The sequence below is a fragment of the Macrotis lagotis genome, chromosome 3 (genome assembly GCF_037893015.1).
Source record: "Macrotis lagotis isolate mMagLag1 chromosome 3, bilby.v1.9.chrom.fasta, whole genome shotgun sequence".
Taxonomy (NCBI): Eukaryota; Metazoa; Chordata; class Mammalia; order Peramelemorphia; family Peramelidae; genus Macrotis; species Macrotis lagotis.
The window spans coordinates 26494763-26517769 of record NC_133660.1 but is presented as its reverse complement, the minus strand read 5'-3'; positions in this window follow the sequence as shown (position 1 = coordinate 26517769).

The following is a 23007-nucleotide window of genomic DNA, read 5'->3' as shown; positions in this document are numbered from 1 at the left end:
GATCTAGACTAATGTCCTCATTTTACAGTTAAGAGACTGAGGCTTAAAGTGAGGAAATGATTTGCCCAGGTTCACATAGGTAGCAAGTATCTGAGTCTGGATTTGAACCTGCTACCTTTGACTACAAAACTAGAGATCTTACCCCTGGACCATAGGTAGTCTACAAATTTAAACATATCTGTATCACTTGTCTACTCTGAATTCTATTGCCCTCTTAATTTTCAAGTGTATTTCAAGATCAGTTTTCCAAATATGTGGAAACCTAGAATCTATCAATTCCACCTTGCTGCTCCCATGAGCCTTTACACATTTAGTCCAATCTATACAGATAACTGGAGAAAAAGGCTACCTAAAGACTTGGCATCTCTCCCAAATATTGAGTCACTCAGAAATGATATTCTAGAGCTCTTTTTTATTATTAATGTAATCATAAGCTCATATGGGGACCTGGAAGAAACTCAGCAGTCACTGAGTCCCACCCTCTCATTTAACATTTGAGGATCAAGAGGTTAAACCATCTGAACTTTCTGCACACTCAACACAGATCTAAAATTTTTTCTAAGAAAATGAGTTTCAGAGATTTATAAGGACAGTTTAAATTACACTTTGAGTCCCATGACTGCTCTATCAATATTTAGGGAAAACATAAGAAAAAGTCAAGTTCTCCAAAGTTACCCTAAAGTGTAAAGTGTGGCACAATTGCCCTTTAGATTGTAGATCACCAAAGGGCAACATGGTGCCATCTCTTAATCCAGTGCTTAAGGACTTAGGGCTGAAACAGTGGTAGTATCAGAACATTTTCTTCAGCTATCATTTCTATATTGATCATAGGAATCATGTAGTAATGAGTAGGAACCTATTTTACTAAAATACAATAAAATCTCATGAATGCAAATTCTACCCTTCCAGAATTTATTCAATCACAGAATACACTGAAGTTATCAATGTATACCTATAAAAATGAATTAATCTAAAAATTCTATATCTATATTATCTTTAAAAGGTCAAAATGAATAATTTTTTTAAACTATTAAGAGGGATGTTTGAACTTCTTTTAAAAGTGTTTTGAGCGAATTACCTAGCTGTGTGGCCTTGGGAAAGTCACTTAGCCCCATTGCCTTGCAAAATCCTAAAAAAAAAAAATGTTTTGAATGGTAAGGCATATTAGACAAAGTACTTTAATTTTTTTGGATTCAGAATAGAAAGACCTAGACTCATTTGTAATACTGAGCAAATCATATCCAGTCTCAGTTTCTTCATTTGCAAAAGACTAGGGCTATAAGACCTCTACAAACACTGTTTCCATTTAAAAATGCCAATTATAATTAACTTACCTATTCAAAAAGCTTATCCCTAAAGGATCTGAGACTAAATTTTCCAAGTCTCTGAGCATACAAGATATTCCTGGATGAGAGGGAGAGAATGCAAAAGAATGGCCAAATTCCTGGTAACTTTAGAGTATAATTCCTGGATAGATCCATTTACATTTTTTTTTCACTGAAAATCCGAGTCAAAACAAAAAAACAAACCTAACTAGCATGGCAGATTGTCTCCATCTGACAATGAATGCAGTACAACAAGTATTAAGGAAGAATATTCATATTCAAACAAGTAACATCTGAGTTGATCCATGTTGAATCTCAGAGTGGTCATGAACTGGCTACCATCTCCATCACCATCTTGGGCTGGGTCATTAGGCAACTTGCTGATCTTCAAAATAATGTCTTCAAATGGAAGTTTACTATCGATTATATATTATTCCACTCATCTTGGTGAATACAATATAATAAACTGGTTTCCCTCAAAATTTCAGCTTTCTAAAAATTTAAATGACTCAAGAACAGATTAGGGATAGGGACTGGGTTTGTGATTTCATCAGTAAAGGGAACCTCTATCAATGCTAATCCTATCAATGGACCTGATTTTCAACTTAATCTTAGTGAGTTACCCTGAGCAAAGATGACAGACACATCCTGAATGAGATGACAGACACATCCTGAATGAGACGCAAATTGATTAAAATAGAATTAGGAAATACTTAACAAAATAAATAGAAATAAAATAAAACAGGTTATATCCCATTTTAAAACAAAGTCAATAAGAAGCCCATAGGGATCTTACATCTGGTTTTTACCCCTGTTTCTCTTTGCCTTCACCATCCCTAACCCAAAGCAGTACTCTATATGGGAACAGAAATGGGGAAAGGAAACAACCGTTATATTATATTTCTATTGTGTGCCAGCCGCTGTGCTAAGCACTCTATAAATATTATCTCAAGTACATTTCAAATATTATTTGTTTCCCCCAACAGTCTTGGAAGTTAAGTGCTATTATCATTATTTTAATTTCCATCTGAGGAAACTGAGATAAGCCATAACTGATCCAACCGCATTTTAGAAAGGCAACATGAACCCAATTTTTCCTGGCTTAGAAACTGAATTTCCATCTAAATTAAATTTAATTGTCTTAAATTTTTTTTTACTAAATCTGTAATTTAATCCATATAGGAATTTCCTTACCTCCTTCTACTACTACTACTATATATCAGTACTTTTGACTATTGATCATATCAGCAGTATGACTTACTGAACTCACACATCCTGGATGTGATAAAGACAAAAACTTGAACTCATCTCTCTGACTTTGAGGAAAGCTTTTATTCACTATGACATTATTTTCCTCTTGGATCTCTATTATCTCTTTTTTTCTAAAGTGAAATAATAACCCTTTTTGATAGATAAATATACAACATAAAGAGAAACTCACCAGATCAGCTAAAATTGATATAAACAAAGAAAACAGAACAAAGTTAAACAACAGAAAGATTGAAACAATAATCTTAAATGTATAAATACAATCTATTATATTTAATCACCAGGATATTAATGGGAAGACCACTTGTTTGTTTTATACTAGTTGTTTTAATTACAGATATCTTAATTGTGATATAAAATTATAAGATTTTAAAGGTGTACATTGGCAAGACAAGATGATCATTTCATTGAACAATTAAATGATTTTGTAGAAGTATGAGGTAAAGTCCATTTTAGACATTATCCTTTTCAGATATTATAAGGCCACCCTTAGTAATCTAATCACAGACTATAAAACATGCAAAACTTGGATTGGCTCATTCATGGCTAGTAAAAAGCATGAAACTTTGAGTGCTGAAAATCCTGAATGACCTATTGCAGAATATAAAGAGTATTGCCCCTTTCAAAATTTAGCCAGTACGTTCCTAATTTGAAGACTTCAATAGCAGAGGGAAGAGATCTAGCTCTCCTCTTCCCCAACCCCACTCCAAACAACAGCATCTTGCAGCAGAAGGACAGAGCCACAGGAGATGCTTTGACCAACACAGAGTAGACCCTGAGACTTGAGCTCTAGAATAAAGGAAGCTGGAAGCTGAGGATAGAGCAGAGATGTTTTTATCTAGGGGGAGCCGCATAAAGGAAACACAAGAGAAAAGACCAAAGATATGAATTAATTTATTCACTGAATTTAATTTTATTTAGTTAATTAGATTAATTAAATTTATTAGCCCTACATTTCTACTATTGTATTCTATGTACTTACTCTCCTCACTGTCAACATTTCTAATTCTAATAGAATGTGCGTCAGGTTTAGGAGGAAAGTCTTTTGTTCCTATTGTTTGTTTTGTGTCATTTCAATAAATGTATTCATTTAAAGTTAATTGTGTCAACTAGCTGACTATTAAGAGTGAGCACACTGGTGGGGGTTCAGGAAAAGATTCTAGAATGTAGGAATCTGGTGAGTTCTTATGTTGGAAGCATGCTAACTTGACAAAGTATCCTGAACCTGGAGTAGTCATCTCTTCAGGGACCCAATTTGCAAGCATAGTTGGAGAATGGGAGTAGAGACCAGAAAATCATTATGCTTTAAATAAGCCCCCCCACCAAAATGAAATCTGTAACATCAAATGAATTGCCTTTATGATCTTAAAAGATCATTCACAAAAAACATTAAGTAAAAAAAAAACACTTAGATAAGAAAAATATTGGTGCTAATTGCAACTTTTGACATGGCATCTTGTCCATGATAACAATGATAGTATATTATGCAAAGTATCTCAGACTGATTCCACATGGAGATAATATAATGAGAAGATGAATTGCCCATAAGTTTGAAGACTTTTTCAGCCAGCTAGTTACTGAACTTAAACCTTATTTTTCATTGCAAGTGGATGAAGCAACAGATGTTAAACATGTTCCTTTTATTACATAGGTACAATTTACAATAAAAACTAATTCTAGTGGAAACAATGTAAAGACTAACAGACTACCTTCTGTTGGGGGGGGAGCAAGAATAGGGGAAAAATTGTAAAATTCAAAATAAATAAAATCTTTCTTTTACAAAAACTAATGTAAGGTAACAGTTGTTTTGGAAAGTTATTGATGTCTATGTTATATCCAGAAAAAATGTTCAATCTAAATAATAGATTTTTTCAATAAAAATAATATAATATGAATTCTAGGTTAAAAGGTCTGAGTTGATTTAAGGACAAAATGTATGCCTACAAATATTTCTTAAAAATATGGCCCCTTGTGCAATTTGGCCCATTGCATACTTCACAGACAATTATTTGTATAAAGAAAAATGAGTGAAGAATTACATATATTTTAGGTTGTTGCAAGAATAATAAATTTGATTTTTTTCAGTCTAGTCCATTAAAAGGAAGGCTTTTTACAAAATTGTGTGATGACATGGGACAGAGCATAATACTTTTCTATATGATTGTGAAACACACTGGCTTTCTTGTGCCAAAATACTTCAAAGGATTTTTATGTCAAAAGAGGGAATAGCCATTTTTCTCAGTAATAACAATAAAAAAAAGTACATTCATTTTATAACAAAAATTCCTGCTGGAATTTGTATATTTGATAGATGGTCCTGAAAAGTTGTGTACTCTAAATTTATGAAAGAGTTATATAACAATGGACAATAAATTTATAAAATAATAGCACTTCATGTTTCCCAATTTTAAAAATTCCTCCAAATGAATTAGTACAAAGACCTCATTAATAAATTATATGATTGTATGTTTAAGATTTGTTTAGGTATTTCAAATTACAATAAATTTTAAATCTTATTCTAATAAAATGCAAGTGTCATGATGTATAGTGGATAGAAAACTGGCTTTCAAATCAGAGAGACCTGGGTTCAAATCTTGTTACTGATACATATTGACCAGAGCAGCTAGGTGGTGCAGTGGATAGAGTACTACTAGTCCTGGAGTCAGGAGGACCTGAGTTCAAATTTGACCTCAGATACTTAATAATTACCTAGCTTTATGACATTGGGCAAGTCACTTAACCCCATTACCTTGTGGAAAAAAAGAAGAAAGGAGATACATAATGGCCAAATGACTCTGGGTCAGTGCTCTGTACAGCTCTCTAAACGAGCATCTTAATCTGGAATCCACAAAAATGCTGTGTGTGTATATGTCATATCCATATATATATATATATATATATATATATATATATATATATGTGTGTGTGTGTGTGTGTGTGTGTGTGTGTGTGTGTGTGCATGTGTGTGTATGTACATTTGTCTATAGTCACTTAAAAAGAGACATAAATGTACACAGAAACACATATAAACAGACACATACAAAGAAATAGATAAGCATTTCAATATAACTGGTTTCTTTTGCAATCCTTTGTATTTTATTTTATGTATTTAAAAATGCTATTCTAAAAAAGAGTTCCATGTCACAAAGACATTTAAGAATGCCTGCTCTGAGAAATTAAGCCTCAGAAGAGGTTCTGACTTACATTAGTAGAGGGAACTGCCTCACCCAGTCAGTTCACCATCCCAAGAAAACCATAGGATCATTCTTTTTCCTTTTCCTAAAACACAAACCAACAACAATTGTTTGATAAAAATAGGCTTGATTTTCGTGTGTGTGTGTGTGTGTGTGTGTGTGTGTGTGTGTGTTTGTGATATATGTGGAAAGAAGAAGAGTTCCTACATAATATCTGGAAAGGACAAACAAGAGTGGGTAAATTAATTTCTAATTATGTTTAAAAGTAATGGAACTGATTTTTTTTTTAATTCTCTAATTCAAACTTTTACCTAAGGAAAAATAGCTCTTCTCTTTTCCAGGGACAATCCTTAACATTCCCTTACAAACAAATGAATGAATAGATAGATAGATAGATAGATAGATAGATAGATAGATAGATAATGAATTCAGTTCTCTTCCCCACCCTCCAGTCCCCAATGGCTCCCTATTGTTTTTTTTAATGAATTACAGTTTCTTCAGCCTGAAAAATTTAAGATTATCCACAATATACTCTAATATACTTTTCCATCATGTTCTAAATTTCTCCTTATCTCACCGTACAGTTCTCGACCATCAAGTTGTCATTCTGTGTACTCCCTCCATGTGTTTTCACTAGCCAACAATGCACTCCCTCCTCATCTCCATCTCTCAGAATCCTCATCTTGCCTCAAGACTCAATACAGATACTTTTGGAAACATCCCAATCCCTCCAATTGCTAGTAACTTTGTATTACTGATGATCAGTGTTCCAATATATCCCTGACATTCCTTCCACACGAAGACTTAAACTCTTTGAAAACACAACAAATTGAGTCTTGTTGAAGAAATCCAAGCCATAGTCAAAGAGTTACTTTCTGGGCCAAGTCAATAGAAGGATATAAGCAGAGAAGTTTGTGGTCACTAAGGATAGGGTCAGGCCAGAAACAACATGTAAAGAATATTCTAGTACAGGAAGAGATTGTTTAATGGATCTAGGAGAGATCCTGTGCTATTCCAAGAGGATCCTTACACATCCTGAGGCACCACAACAGGGACAGGTCCCAATTGTCAGCTCTTTTGCCCACTACCCAATTCTGGGTCACAGAACCAGGACAAACTAATCCAAGAAATGATATTCCCAGGTAGGAAAGCCCTAAGTCAGGTACCAAGAAGGGAAGAAATTCAGAAACAAGCAGTAGTGGTATGACTCTAAAGTCTTTGGAGGAATAATTAGGGTAGTTCTATGTCTCTGAAAGAATTGAACTCTGCTATGTATCCCACAGTATTCTTGCTATGACCCAAACTCAGATCATGAACTGGCAGAACTTAGACCAGAGGATCAGTAATCAGACTTTACCCTGGACAGGATCATCTTAAAAGCACTGAAGGCTTTCAGATCTCAAGCTGAGCTACATAATCAGAATAACACAGCATTCACTACTTCAAGAAAGCAACAACTAGACCAGTCCAAAACTTCCTTTCAGAAATGCACTGAGCCTAGTATAATATTAAGTACAAGATCAGGAAGTAGACTTGAAGAATGAACAAACAGAAAAATAATCCCATCATAAAAAGAGATGTTCAAGATACAATTCAAAAGAAGAGAATAACTCCAAAACATTCACAAGCAAAGCCTCAAAGCAAACCACAGCATGGGCAAAAATTCAACTAGAATTCCTGAAAGAGATGAAACAAGAATTTAAAACAATTTTAAAATGTTTTTGTTGATCAAATGAGAGTACTAGTGGGAAAAATTGGAAAAGAAATTAGAGCTATGAAAGAATTGGAAAGGAAATTAAAATTTTGATACAAGAGGTACAAAGCCTTGTCCAACTGAAAAACTCCCAGAAAACTAAAATTGAATAAACTGAAGCCAGTGATTCCAGGAGACAGAAAGAAATCTTTGGACTACTCTGAATCCTATCACCAAAACAAGGGCCTAAATGGCATATTTCAAGAAATTTTAAAAGAAAAATATCCAAATCTCTTATAATCAGAGGGCTAAGTGACAATAGAAAGAAATTACCAGTCACCTTCTGAAAGAAATCCCCAAAGGAAAACTTCCAGTGACATCACAGCCAAAATCCAGAGTTTCCAGGTCCAAGAAAAAATACTGCAAGCAGCCAGAAATAAATAATTCCAAGTGCTAAGGGACCACAGTCAGGATCACACATAATTTAGTAGCCACCACTACCTAGGAACAAAGACCTGGGAATGTCATATTCCAGAAGGCAAAGAATATAGGCCTACAGCCAAGAATAACTTGGCAAAACTGAAAAAACACTAAAGGAAGAAAAAAGGATTTTTAATGAAATAGAGGACTTCTAAGTATTCCTGAGTAAAAGTCCAGAACTGTGTAAAGGCACAAGAATTAAGAGAAACATAAAAAAAAATAAACATGAATGAATCATGCAAAGGACTAAAGGATAAAATGCTTATATTCTAATATGGGGAGATGATACATGCAGCTTTTCATCATCAACAACAGTCACAGAGGGAATCTAATTAGATAAGACCTGGGAATGGTTCTTTTGGTTTTATTTCCCTTTTCCCAAGCTATGCTCTTGAAACTCTGTTTTGTCCAAAGTATTGATTACATGATCAGTTGGAGGATTCAAGATGGCAAACTTAGTGGATGATTGATTTCTTATGAGATGGATTGGACCTAAAACTTCATCAGTAGAGGGAACTTACAGGTAATTCTCTTTATCAATGAAATGAGCACCTTCTTTAGATTTTACAGTATTAGAAGACTAAGAGGTTGAGTGACTTTTCCAGGGTAACAAAACTAGTATGTGAGAGAGTGGGAAAGGCTAGATCTGAACTCAGATCTCTGATTCTGAGACTGGCTCTCTATTATATCATGCTGCCTTTATAATATCATAATCTCCTTATTAAGAAGAAAAAAATGATTCTTTCCTTCTTCCCCTCTTTCCTTTTCCTTTTTCCAATACTACTCCCTTCCCCTCCTCTCTTGCATTTTTACTGCTAGTCCTTTTCCTTTCCATTAAAAATGGCAAAATAAATGGTCTTACATTATATAAGCAAATCCAAAAGTACAAGAAACTTTCAGATGAGATTTCTGAATAACAAGAAAAATGCAGAAAGACAGACTGTAAGCTGAGAAAATGAGTTGTACAAAGAGAAAAGAGCCTTCCTATTAAACTAATAATTAAGAAGTAACACAGTCCTTCTTCAGTGCAATCATGGACAACTCACTTAACTAACCCCTTTATACCTCAGTTTCCTCCTCTGTAAAATGAGGGACTGGACTCATTTATTTATAAGCTCCTCTTACCTCTAAATCAAAGATTCTTAACCAACTAGTTGCTTTTAAAAATGTTTTTGCAACTACATTTTAATATAATTAATTCCTTTTGTAATCTGTGTATTTTATTTTATAAATTTAAAACTTCTGAGATGGGATTCAAAGAGTTACAAAGACACCCTTCTCTACTACCATGATCTAGAATACTAACATCTCTTTGCAGTATGTGAATATTTGCCTTCACTGCTACAACCTTTGTCATTTCTGGAACTTGTATATGGAGCTAAGAAACCCAGTCTGGTGCCTCCAGAGAATTCTGCATCACAGTCACCAGTGAAGCAATAACACATCTGGTATATCCACACCATGGTTCCTTGCTTCAGTGGCAGGAGAACACTGCATAAAATCTATTCCACAAACTTCATTTAAAAAGCTCATCCACTGACCCAGTCAAGGTGAGGTTAAATCTGAGCACTGGTGTGTTTTCATAAAGGCTGTGTGATCTCCCCTGGCAGAGTTTCATTTTATACCTCCTTCTATGGACAGGTTTTATTTCTGCTAAGACTGAAAATAGATCCTACCTACTTTCTAGAAATGGAGCAACAAGAGGAAATGGCTTTTGTTCCTTTAAGCCTTGGCAGAATCATTTCTGATGTGAGTGTGGCATAGTCCTTCATCCCTCTGAGGTCTGCCTGGTGGGCTGAATGCCCATCATAGGGGTTTGGAGAGGGTGGAAATGTATGAGCACAGAGATGAAAGTAAAATAAATTTCCCTCTGTATTTCTGGATCCAATTTATACCTCTGCAACATTCTGACCTAATGGTCAGCAGTATGATAGGGATATTTGAAAACTAAGAAGAGGGCAATTTGAAAATAGACCCTGCCATGGGAGAGGTGGGAGTTCACAGGCTCCCAGTACAATAGAGTTAGAGCTTGAAGGGACATTAGAAGGAACCCACCCTCACCCTCCAGTTAAACAGAGGAGTCAACTGAGACCCAAAACCAAGTCAAATCAAGAAGTTATTTAAATACCTACTATGTACCAGTCACTACATCAAACTTTCAAGTGTCTGAGGCTGAATTTGAACTCGGGTCCTTCTGACTCCAGGATCACTATTCTATCTACTGTGCCACCTAGCCATGTGACCTTTGGCTTAATCCTGTTTGCCTCACTTCCAAGACCATCTCCATTGATCTTGATTCATAGCTGGTCGCTGGACCCAGATGACTGGAGAAGAAAGTGAGGCTGGTGACCTAGCATAGCATCTTTCACTTAAATCTAATTCACTTGCTTATCATGGCAGCACCTCCCTGACAGCATGGTCTTTTTCAAGAGCAAGGGAAATTATCATCATTACCATCACTAAATTCTATAGATACAAAGAAAGGCAAAAACTGAGTCTATACTCAGAAAGTTCATTATCTAATGAGGAAGAAAACATGCAAACAACATATAGATATATAGATATATATGTGATACATTGAAGGTCATCTCAGAAGAAAGACATTAGTATTAAGGAAACAAGGAACAGTCATGTTAAGATCCAGTCAGTTGGCAAAGGATCTACAATTACACAGCGGATGAAAGAAGGTTGCTTTTAAAGAAAATAAAAATAAAGTAAAAAAATATGATGTCCAAGTAGTTTTGAAGAGTCAATATATTTGTTTTCATCCATCTATGTATAAATGTTATATGTTCATATGTATAAATACATACATTTATAGTATATGTATATATGGGGGGGAAGCTAGGCTGCACAGCAAATAGAGCACTGGACTCAGATTCAAGAAGACCTGACTTCAAATCTTACCTCAGACCTTGGCCAAGAAATTTGACCCTGTTTACCTCAGTTACCTTATTTGTAAAACGATCTGAAAAAGGAAAGGGCAAACCACTCTAGGGTCTTTGCCCAGAAAGTCCCAAATGGAGTCACAAAAAATCAGATATTACTGGAATGACTGAACAACATACATGTGTATAACAATAACATTTAAAGTATTTTATGTTAGACAAACATGTAATATGAAGATATTTTTTAAATGTCATTTATTTTTCCTTCTAAATCATAAGAAAATGTGTTTTTTTAAAATAATCTGCTTTTGGGGCAGCTACATGGAGCAGTGGGTAGAACACCTGTCCTAGAGTCAGGAGCACCTGAGTTCAAATCTGGCCTCAGACACTTAATAATTACCTAGCTGTGTGGCCTTGGGCAAGCCACTTAACCCCATTGCCTTGTCAAAAAAAAACTAAAAAAATTAAAATTAAATTAAATAATCTGATTTTTATGAGATAACTTTCTATCATATTTTCCATTTAATTGATTTGGATTTCAGTGCAAGATAATATGGTACTTAAAGTAGGAAAAAAAGACAGATCAGACAAGAAGAGGATGTTAATTAGATGAACAAGAATACTTGGGTTCACAACCTTCCTCAGACATGTATGATTGGGGTGTCAGGTAAAATATTTAAGCCTTCTGAGCAATAATTTTCTCACATGTGAAATGGGGGTAAACATAACACTCAACTCATCAGGTTGCTAGTATGAATTTTAATTGAGATTATATATATATATATATATATATGTATGTATGTATATAAACTCAAAAAACTTTAAAGTGTTGCAATGAGATCAAGTCAGAGTCCAGTTCAATGGCCTTGAAAAAGGCACATCCTTCAAGTCTTTGGACCAGGATATCCTAATTGCAAATTGGTGATAATGCTCATTGCCCTCTTAATTTTGGAGGGCGCTGGTGGAGAAACTGTTTCCAAAGCTATAGAATTGGAAGTAAGCATGAACTGGTAGATAGAAGGATGGCATCAGAGTTAAGAAGTCCTAGGGAAAACCAGGTGGTGCAGGAGGACCTGAGTTCAAATCCAAAAAAAAAAGTCACAAAACAAAAAGCCAAAAGAAGTCCTGGGTCTAGTCCTTGCTCCCACACATGCTTCCTTATGACCATAAGTAAGTGATCAGCAAGCCAAGCTCTCAGTGCTACATGCTATTAGGTGCAAATGAAATAGTGGGAGATGTCCAAGCCAGGAGTTCCCAACACTGGTGAAATCTAACATGGGGATCAAAAAATATTTTTAATGCAAATTCTCACAGTGAATCTATTCATTAAATCTTAATGTACCAAACTTCAGGACAATCACTGCGGGATACATGAAGATAAATATGGTGCAGTCCTTTCCCTCTCCTTTATTAGAGAAGGAAAGGCAAATGGGGCACAGTCAATGGATTGTGGAAGGAAGGAAGGAAGGAAGGAAGGAAGGAAGGAAGGAAGGAAGGAAGGAAGGAAGGAAGGAAGGAAGGAAGGAAGGAAGGAGGGAGGGAGGGAGGGAGGGAGGGCATGGACCATAGATCAGCATGATCATGTCTACACAGCTCAGAAGAGAAAAAAAAGAAGGAAAAGGTCACTGGGTCACATGGTCCCCATCACAGGAATCATTGACAACAGGTGACTGACCTCTTTTAAGGCCAACTTTGGCATCTATTTCAAAGGTTCTAAAATGATGTGGAGGGTGAGGGGGAACTAGGGAAAATGGAATTGAATACAATTACATAAAATGTCTACATGAGAAAGCTGAAATTCAAGTCACTTGCATAGCTCTAAAGAGTTTATGTGTGTCTTTATAGCTATATTAATAAACACATATGAATATAAATGCATAAATGATTGCTCTTGTCCCATCCATCAGAGGATCAGATCACTTTATCCCATCCTAAACATGTCACTTAGCTTTCCTGTGCATATATTTGCTCATCTGTAAAATGGATTTAATCATGGCACCTATTTTCCAAGGTTATGTGGCTCAAATGAAATAATATTTGTAAAATAATTACATAGTGCTTGGAAAACTGTAGGTAGTTATTAGATGCCTATTTCCTTCCAACTCTCATATTCACATAAAATATATAGGCACATATGTGTATGCATATAGATTTACTATAAATACCCAATATTCTTTTTTAAAGTATCCAGATTCATGATTTCATTGGTGTGGGGAATTCTCATTCTTTCAGATCTTCAACTCATTCTTACCTCACCTGAGAGTTGTCTCAGGTACTGATAAATTAAGTTGCTTACTCAGGAACACACAGATAGCATGAGCCTGAAGCAAGATTTGAATCCAGGACTTTCTAATTCTTATACAATAACAAAGTAGAAGTATAACTTATGACAAAGGCAGGGAGAAAAATGGAAGCAGGGTCAGATTTTATATCCTTAGACTCAATGATCACTGCAGGCAGCTGACAAGGATCTGTTTAGTTTTTCCTAGTCATAAGATATGACTGTGAGACTATAAGGAAAGCTGAGCATTGGAGAATCCATGCTTTTGAATAGTGGTACCAGAGAACACTTTTAAGAGTCTCTGGAACAGGGGCGGCTAGGTGGCGTAGTGGATAAAGCACCAGCCCTGGAGTCAGGAGTACCTGGGTTCAAATCTGGTCTCAGACACTTAATAATTACCTAGGCGTGTGGCCTTGGGCAAGCCACTTAACCCCATTTGCCTTGCAAAAACCTAAAAAAACAAAGAGTCTCTGGAACAGCAACAAGGTCAAAACAGTCAATACTTAAAAGTAATTTATTCATTCTATTCAATAGAAGACTATTCAAACACTGAAGTTGAAACTTAATGCTTTAGCCACGCATGTACCAAACCAACTCCAGAGGAATACGTATCTAATTGACAGAAGGGTATAATGAGGCTAATTGAGAGGATCCCCTCTGGAGAGAATTAGCCTGGAACTGGACATGCTTTCTGGTTCTGTGGAGATGGAAACTTTCTAACTCAGTGCTAAAAGTACTCATGTATTCAGATGATGGATCAATCATTTATTAGTCCCGGTGATGGTGTGTCAAAGGTTACAGGTGACTAAGCCAAGAAGACATAGCCCTTCACTAGCAGAGGAGCTGGCCTCTAATTCTCTCTTACTCTGTGACACTTCTCTGTTAGATTTCCAGTGAAGGGGGAAGGGATAACTTTCCCTTTCCAGCTCACCTCCAGTCCAGGACTTAATTGAAAAACACTGATGTTGGGAAAGATTGAAGGCAAAAAAGTAAAAGAGGATGGTAGAGAAAAAGTCAGATAGATAGCACTGTAGAAATACCAAATATGAACTTGGACAGACTTTGAGAGATAGTGGATGTTACCATGTTATAGGGCAAGCAGGAGTGTAGACTCGGACATGACTGTACAAAGAACAATAGTTTTTCCTCCAAGGGATGAACAAATTTCCTTCTAGAAAAGGTTCTTTAATTAATGCCAGGATTGGAGGTGAGCTGGAAAGGGAAAGATATCTCTTCCCTCTTCACTGGAAGTCCAAAAGAGAAGTGATGCAGTCTTAAGCAAAAGACTTGAAAGAGAGGAATTAGAATTAGAGGCCAGCTCCTTTTCTAATGAATGGCCATCTCTTCTTGGCTTAATCACCTGTAACCTCTGACACACCGTCCTGGGCACTAATAAAGGATGGATCCATCACCTAAATGCATGAGTACTTTTAGCACTGAGTTAGAATGAGTCTCCATCTCCACAGAACCAGAAAGCATGTCCAGTTCTATGGGAGATACCTCAGTCCAATTCTTCCCACCTACTCATCTAGGGGATCTTCTCAATTAGCTTTATTATACTCTTCTGTCAATTAGACATGTACTCCTCTGGAGTTGATTTGATACATACATTAATGCTGAGACATTTTCTGGGGACCTGGAAATTCATAGACACTCTCAAAATCAGTAGCTGGTGTGAGATTACAATCACCTCCAAATACAAAGTGACCAAAATTGAGCAAATAAATAGTTTTACAAAGGTCTTATAGGGTACTCCCTCTCTGGTCCTAATAAAAAGCCTATCTCATTCCAAAACAATTAGGAAAGAGTAAAATTATAATTAAAATAGAACAAATAACACAAATGAATATGTATGTATATATATTTCCATCACCACAAAAGAAATGCTTAAGGACCTGTAAATACATATTAAAACATACTTGAAGCAAATAACAATAACCTATAGCAAATAATATATTTTCTTAGGAGAGAAAGAAAATGGAATGCTATAGGTAAGCAGAACTGGGAACTTCACATCTTATTTAGATCACCCTCTGTCCAAATACCTCCCACAATCCAGATCTTTGAACCAGCCCTGGTTAGAACTCTTCAGGTTCAAAATAATCCTGTTGGGAATCATCTCCTCCTCTGAGAATCAATGTAATAACAGGTAGTACCTCCCAATGGGAATTCAGCATTGACTTGGGAGTCTAGGAAACTTTGGGATTCATAATGGTAGCCACCAGGGTTGGAAACATCTATTTCTCAGGATCCCTGTTGAGTAATCTTCAGCAAAAGAAACAAAAAGTGGTAGAAGCAGCCAGAGACTAGGTGCAGACCCACCTAAGCAAATACCATGTTCTCACCACCACATGCTCATAGATGACTATTGGGTAGTGGTGCTACTAGGATTGGAGAATAGTCAAGAAGGCAATAAATATTTATTAGGACCCAGTGCCAGTCATTATGCTAAGCCCTGGAGTAAAGAATAGTCACTGTCCTCAAGGAGCTTACAGTCTAATGGAAAGCAATCTCCTCTCCACTTTGTTTGAAGTCCAAGGAAGACCAGTACTGAAATCTTTCCCGAGAGAGAGAGAGAGAGAGAGAGAGAAAATAATAGAATCTTTCCAAATTTCTGAAGAGGTTTCTCCACAGGAATCCATCCCACCCCAAGCCCACTATGAGGCTTAGTGGCCAATCATTATTGCCAAAACCCCAATGGCAGGAAACCACAGGGACAAATTACTGCATCATCTTCCTGGTGGTAGACTTCTCTGAAAACATTTGTAGAAATCACATCTAAATAGGCAAATGCTACCAAGATCAGAAATCCCCAATCTCTCCAAATCAGAAACTGGCCAACAAGGCTTTGGTTTTCTCTTCAGTCACTCTTCACTCAGGCAAAGAAACACTAAATAGAAAGAGCAGTCAAGGATTTAAGGTATAGTCTCAGTCACCTAGGTAGTAAGCATGTGTTCTTATAAACATGCCTGGAATTGTAGCTCCATTAATGCCAGGATTGGAGGTGAGCTGGAAAGGGAAAGATATCTCTTCCCTCTTCACTGGAAGTCCAAAAGAGAAGTGATGCAGTCTTAAGCAAAAGACTTGAAAGAGAGGAATTAGAATTAGAGGCCAGCTTCTTTTCTAATGAATGGCCATCTCTTCTTGGCTTAATCACCTGTAACCTCTGACACACCGTCCTGGGCACTAATAAAGGATGGATCCATCACCTAAATGCATGAGTACTTTTAGCACTGAGTTAGAATGAGTCTCCATCTCCACAGAACCAGAAAGCATGTCCAGTTCTATGGGAGATACCTCAGTCCAATTCTTCCCACCTACTCATCTAGGGGATCTTCTCAATTAGCTTTATTATACTCTTCTGTCAATTAGACATGTACTCCTCTGGAGTTGATTTGATACATACATTAATGCTGAGACATTTTCTGGGGACCTGGAAATTCATAGACACTCTCAAAATCAGTAGCTGGTGTGAGATTACAATCACCTCCAAATACAAAGTGACCAAAATTGAGCAAATAAATAGTTTTACAAAGGTCTTATAGGGTACTCCCTCTCTGGTCCTAATAAAAAGCCTATCTCATTCCAAAACAATTAGGAAAGAGTAAAATTATAATTAAAATAGAACAAATAACACAAATGAATATATAAATAAAAGGGGGAAATGATACTCATCTTGAAAGAAAGTGTGGTCTTAAATGGTCTTTCTGAGGGGATTGCAAATGTGGAGTCAGTTGGAAATTAAATCTTGTCCATGGATCCCAGTCACAACATGGACTATATAATAGAAGATCCAGGCAAAAATCTCTCTTGAATACCTGCAAAATCACATATCAGAATATAATTAGAGGTTTGAACTCACCTGATGATGACAAGCAGGCTAACTCTAATTCAAACAAATTCAAATATGCATGAGATTATTTTTTTAAAAAGCTAATAAGCACTTGGAATTTATTTAAAGCTGAGATCCTTGAGTCCCTATTTCCCCACCCCTTATTTTATGGAGGGGATGACGTGCCCAAAGCCTCTTGACAGAAAAGGAAGATAAATGCAGCTATTCTAGGGGGAAAAAAATGACACGCTAAGCCCATTTTTCATACTATAAACAATAGAAATAGACAAATGTTATTCCTTCTTCCTAGAAAAAAATTTTTAAATGTCCAAACCCATAATGGCATAATAGATCGATAACATATTGGATTTAGGGAAATGTTGAGACAGATACTCTGTCTTCCATTTCCTCCTTTCCTGCAACATGGAAGAGCTGTGACCTTGGACTTGTCCCTTTGCAGGTCCCAACCTATTTCCTCATGTGCCTCCTCATACAGGGTTGTTTTGAAAGCTGAAATGAGATACTATATGCAAAGGCCCATGTACGTGTCAGTCATTATTATTATAAGATGGCTCTAATTTATTTCAGCCCTGGGGATGCAGAGCTCCCACTGCTTCCTCTACTGTTTGTTTTATGATAAAGGCCTAGCTACCCCCCTCCTCCCAGAACCAGTCCAAAGGCCAGGAGAAACATGGGCAATATTTAGACTGTATTATGGATTCCCAAATCAAGTGGACCATGAGCTCGAAAAGGGGAGTGGGAATTTTCAAGAATCAGCTAAAAACATGGGGAATCCCTTAGCCCCAGGAAAAGAACAGAAAACATCAAGGTCATGGAAAAGCCAAAATTCAAATGATCTAGATGTCATCTGTCTTCAGGCAGGACTTGGGCTGCATGTGTTCTGGGCAGGTTCTGGAGGATTCAAGGTTGGTTGGGACTACTACACTAAGAAGCCCCTCCTTTCTTTCCTTCCCTGATTGAGATGCATATATGTGTGTGTGTTTAATATATATTACATATATATAAAATGAGATAAATATATGATCCTTTTTTCCTTTTCACTTTCTCTCCCTTCTTTCATTCTTTCTCTTCCCCCCCCTTTCTTTTATTTCCCTTTTCCCCCTCCTTCTTTCATTTTATCCTTTCCTATTTCCTTCCTTACTCTGGTTATTTCCAGCACTGGGCCACTGGGCACATCACTGACCACACCCCCACCTCCACCAGATTCTCTCTAGCATTACTAGGGACAAGGCTTTCACTTCCACTAACCTCTCCTCCCCCCCCCCCAAAAAAAAAATAATACACACTGCCCTCCTCTCAGTTTCCTTTGGGCTATCTCCAGTTCTAGGTTCATACAGTGTTACCAACCTCTCTTCCTTAACCACAGGGACTGCTTCAGGGCAGATAAGTCCTAAGACTAGCTCTTATCCATCTCCCACACCCTAGAGGCTTTCCTAGTGCAAACCTGAACTCTCATCTACTAATCCAGTTCCCACACCTAATTTTGTTCCTCCCACCTGAGGCTTGCCTCATAGGACAATGTCAACCTGAGGGAGAAGGGATCTCCATAGTTTTATTATGTGCCTCCCTCTACAGACCTCTCTCCAAGCACTCTAACTCCTCAAGGATTAGCAAACTTCCATCTCATTGCATTCTCCCCATATCAGTGATTCTAAACCCTCTGTAACCCATATGCATATCCTGTCCCCCCATTCCCAAATGCTTGGTCCATTATTCCCATTAACCTCAATAGGGCTCCCCTTTCCCCTCCACAATGTCCTATTCCAGAACTATGTGTTCCCTTCACTGTGCTCTCTGGAATGCCTGCTCTATAATTAACAAATTTTCTTTCATCTCAGACCTCTTATTTTCTCATTCCTTCCATTTTTCTGGTATTTATTAACATCTGGCTCCTTCCCAATGATTCTGCTTCCCTTGTCGCCTTTTCTAGTGTGGCTCCATGTTATCCTATAAACTCACTGGTCATGGCAGAAGATTCAGAATGCTCCCTCTTCCCCATTAATCCTTCCAGATTCTCCATCTACCACTAATACTCAATAATCTCTATTCCCTTGAGGTCCACACTATTTAAATTTATCATATTCTGATGACTATTACTTAGCAGCCCTCAGGTCATTATTAAGTTCAGTTCTATGGACAACTAGGTGGAACAGTGGATAGAGCACCAGCCCTGGAGTCAGGGGGACCTGCGTTCAAATTTGACCTCAGACACTTGATACTTACTAGCTGTATGACTAAGCAAGTCACTTAACCCCATTGCCTTACAAAAAAGAAAAAAAAACAAATTCAGTGCTTTCTTTGCTTCTAATTTCTATATCTCTACTATGGGAGTTCAGCATAAAAACTGATTCTCTTTCAAACATCCTAACAGCTTATAAATAGATAATAGATAGATGAATGAACAAATAAATAAATGACTGAATAAATCTTTGAAAAAATACAGTACTGGTTCATGTTAAATAAAAGAGAGAGGGGCCTTAAAACACCTCAGGAAATGAGTCTTTCCTTAATAATGTAAACATTTTATAAAAACAAAAAGCTACCATATTTTGTAATAAAGAAAGATTAAAGTCTTTCTAATAAGATTAAAGAACATGAAAGTTGTCCCTTCTAGCCACTACTATACCATATAATTCTAGAAATATTAACAGTAATAAAATGAATGGAGGAAATAAGCATACCCAAGGAGGAGGGAAAATTTGTAGGTAATATATTTAACTTAAAGAATCCTGGAGAATGGACACATAGTTTAGACATAAAAGGTGATATCATGGATAAATTAGGAGAATCTGGAATAGTTTACCTGTTAGATCTATGGATAAGAGAAAATTATGATCAAGCAAGAGATAGAATACATGATGAAATATAAAGGGGATATGATTATATTAAATTAAAAAGTATCTGCACAAACAAAACCATTGTAGTCAAGATTAGAAGGAAAGGAGAATGCTGAGGGAAATGATTTTACAGCAAATATCTCTAATAGAGGGGCCTCATTTCTCAAGTACATAAAAAGCTAAGTCAAATGTAAAAGAATGTTACAAGGCATTTCCCAACTGATAAATGGCCAAAGGATATAAACAGGTAGTTTTCAGATGAAGAAGTTGGAGTTATCTATAGTCCTATGAAAAAAATCCTCTATGTGGGGTGAGTGAGAGAAGAGTCATATTTGGCACCCACATTACATTCACTGGCTTTAGTGAAAGGGCACAATCCTCTCCACCAGAATAAGAACATTCAGCAAGGGGAGGGTTGGGAGGGAAAGCTAATGATTTCTCTTTTGGAAATGTTGAGTTTAAGATACCTATGGGATGACCAAATAAAAAATATTAAAAGACATTTATAAGGCACATGTAAGAGTAAAGTGGTATAACAGGAAAGTGCTGATAGGACTAGAGAAAAGAAGAGAGCCCAGAGCATCAGTCAGTCAATCAATTAGCATTCCTGAAGTGTCTATCATATTCCTGTTTCTGTATTATATACAATGAGGACTATTTTTTTTAGTCCCTGCTCTCAAGGAACTCACAGTCTCATGGGGGAGGCAACATACAAATGATCATGTATAAGCAAAATTCAAAATAAATTGGAGATGATCACAGAAGGAAGATACTCGCATTAAGAGGGATAAGAAGCCAAAAAATATGGGAGGCAAAGAAGACAAGAAGAGCGTGACAGCCAGAGAAGATATCCAGAGCTGAGAGGTGAAATGTCTGGTTCCAGCAACAAGACGGACAGTGGCATTGGATCCAAAAATAAGTTCAGTGAAATAAGGTATGAAAGGGTTGGAGAGGTATGAAGGAGTCAGGTTATAGAGGACTTTTGAAAGTCAATCAGAATTCATATTTGAACCTGAAAGCAATAAGGAGCATTAGATTTTATTGAATTGGGATGGGGAAAGGGAGAGAATGAGAAATATGGTCAGACCTGTATTTTAGGAAGACCAATCTGATAACTGAGTGGAGTAGACTGAAGTAGAGAGAAATCTGTGGCAGGGAGATTCACCAACAGGTTATTGCAATATTCAGGAAGGAGGTGATAAGGGTTGGTGCAAAAGTGGTAGCGGTGGTAGAGGAAAGAAGGGATATAATATGAGAAATTGTACAAAGTGAAAAATTAAAGTACTTGTTCATTGACTGGATATGATGGGGGTAGAGGAGTAGTTAGAGAAAGTAAGTTGTCGATCTTGGATATCTTGGAAATTAATGGGATACTCAACAAAAATAGAGATGTTGGAAAGAGGGAAAGATAATGAGTTCTGTTTTTAACATGTTGCATTTGATGAACATAGAACATTCAGTTTGAATGACCAAGATACATGACTGGCAGTCAACAGAGAGATTAGGAAAGAACAAATGATCACTGAAACCTTGGAAGTTGCTGAGATCACCATGTGAAATAATAGGAGAAGAGAAGAGGGCTCATTCTAGAGCCTTGGGAAACCCCCATTTTTAGTGAGATACAGAAACAAAGTGAGACCTCTCAACAAACTTATAGTTAAGGGGCAGTTAGGTGGCACAGTGGATAGAGCATTAACCTGGAGTCAGGAGGACCTGAGTTCAAATTCAATCTCAGACATTTAATACTTGCTTAGATGTGTGGCCTTGGGCAAGTCACTTAATCCCATTGCCTTGAAAAAAATAAAACAAAAAACTTTTAGTTAAATGGCAAAAACAACACATGACAGAGGGAAGATTCAGAAGCAAGGGTAAATTGAAGTTTTCAATGATCTGGCAAATGAAATAGAAAGGAAAATGGCAAGGCTTATGTTTCTGGAAGGTTTAGCAGATTGTTTGGTTTGGTTTTGGGTTTTGGTTTTTTTTTTTTGGATAGAGCACTGGCCTTGGAATCAGGAGGATGGGAGTTCCAAATCCAGCCTCTGACACTTACTAGCTGTGTGACCTTGAGCAAGTTACTTAACTCTGATTGCCTCACATCCAGGACCATCTCCAGTCACTCTGATCCATATCTGGCCATTGGACCCAGATGGCTGTGGAGGAGAAACTGAGGCTCATGACTTAGCACAGTTTCCCTTCTCTCAAAATCCAATGCATGTGCTTGCTGTGGCATCACCTCCCTGATATCATGGTCTTCTTCAAGAATGAAGGACCAGGAGCGGCTAGGTGGTGCAGTGGATAAAGCACTGGCCCTGGAGTCAGGAGTACCTGGGTTCAAATCCGGTCTCAGACACTTAATAATTACCTAGCTGTGTGGCCTTGGGCAAGCCACTTAACCCCATTTGCCTTGCAAAAACCTAAAAAAAAAAAAAAAAATGAAGGACCAACATTAGCAGATAGGCTAGAGGGGTAAAGGTAGTCTTTCCTTTAATTCTCCTCTTTATCCCTATGTAACTTTTTAAACTTCCCATTTTGTTGTTCTTGGTATTCTTCATTAGCTTCAAATCATCTTGAGCTTTGGTGCTCCTGCAGCTATTTCACTGATCATCTGTTTCTGATCTCAGCCTTTTGTTTCCATCTCTATTAAACCTAGGTTGACGCATTGTTTCCCTGTACATCCACACTGATCTGTTCAGATAAGGCCTATTTTTCCTCCTTTTTTGGAATTGCTTCCCTTTGTGTCTTTACATTTTTATTCCCTTTATTACTGAGCCAACATCCCTTATAGAAATTTAGTCCATGGGATTCTACCTGTTTTTCCCATAAACTCCCTTGAAATCTACTCTCCCAGAATCTAGAGTGCACATCAGAATATTCCTGACTTTCTTTTCCTCCTTGATCACAAAGTCTACAAAGAAAGTGGTCCTTTCTCCTGAAAGTTCTTAGAATTTCGACTCCAGGAACTAGTTCTTTCTTTTTAGTAAGAATGAGATCCAGAATAGAATTTCCTCCATATTGGTTCCTCCATTTTTTAAATGATAGAATCATCACTAAGATAAGTTAAGAATTGACTATTTTGCTTTTTTTCATAAAGAGGGCTTCAGGAAATGTTTGAAAAATTTAAGTATTCTGACACTACTGAACAAGTATCTGTGACAAGTTTGTGATCTGTTTCCTGAATCAGTCACCT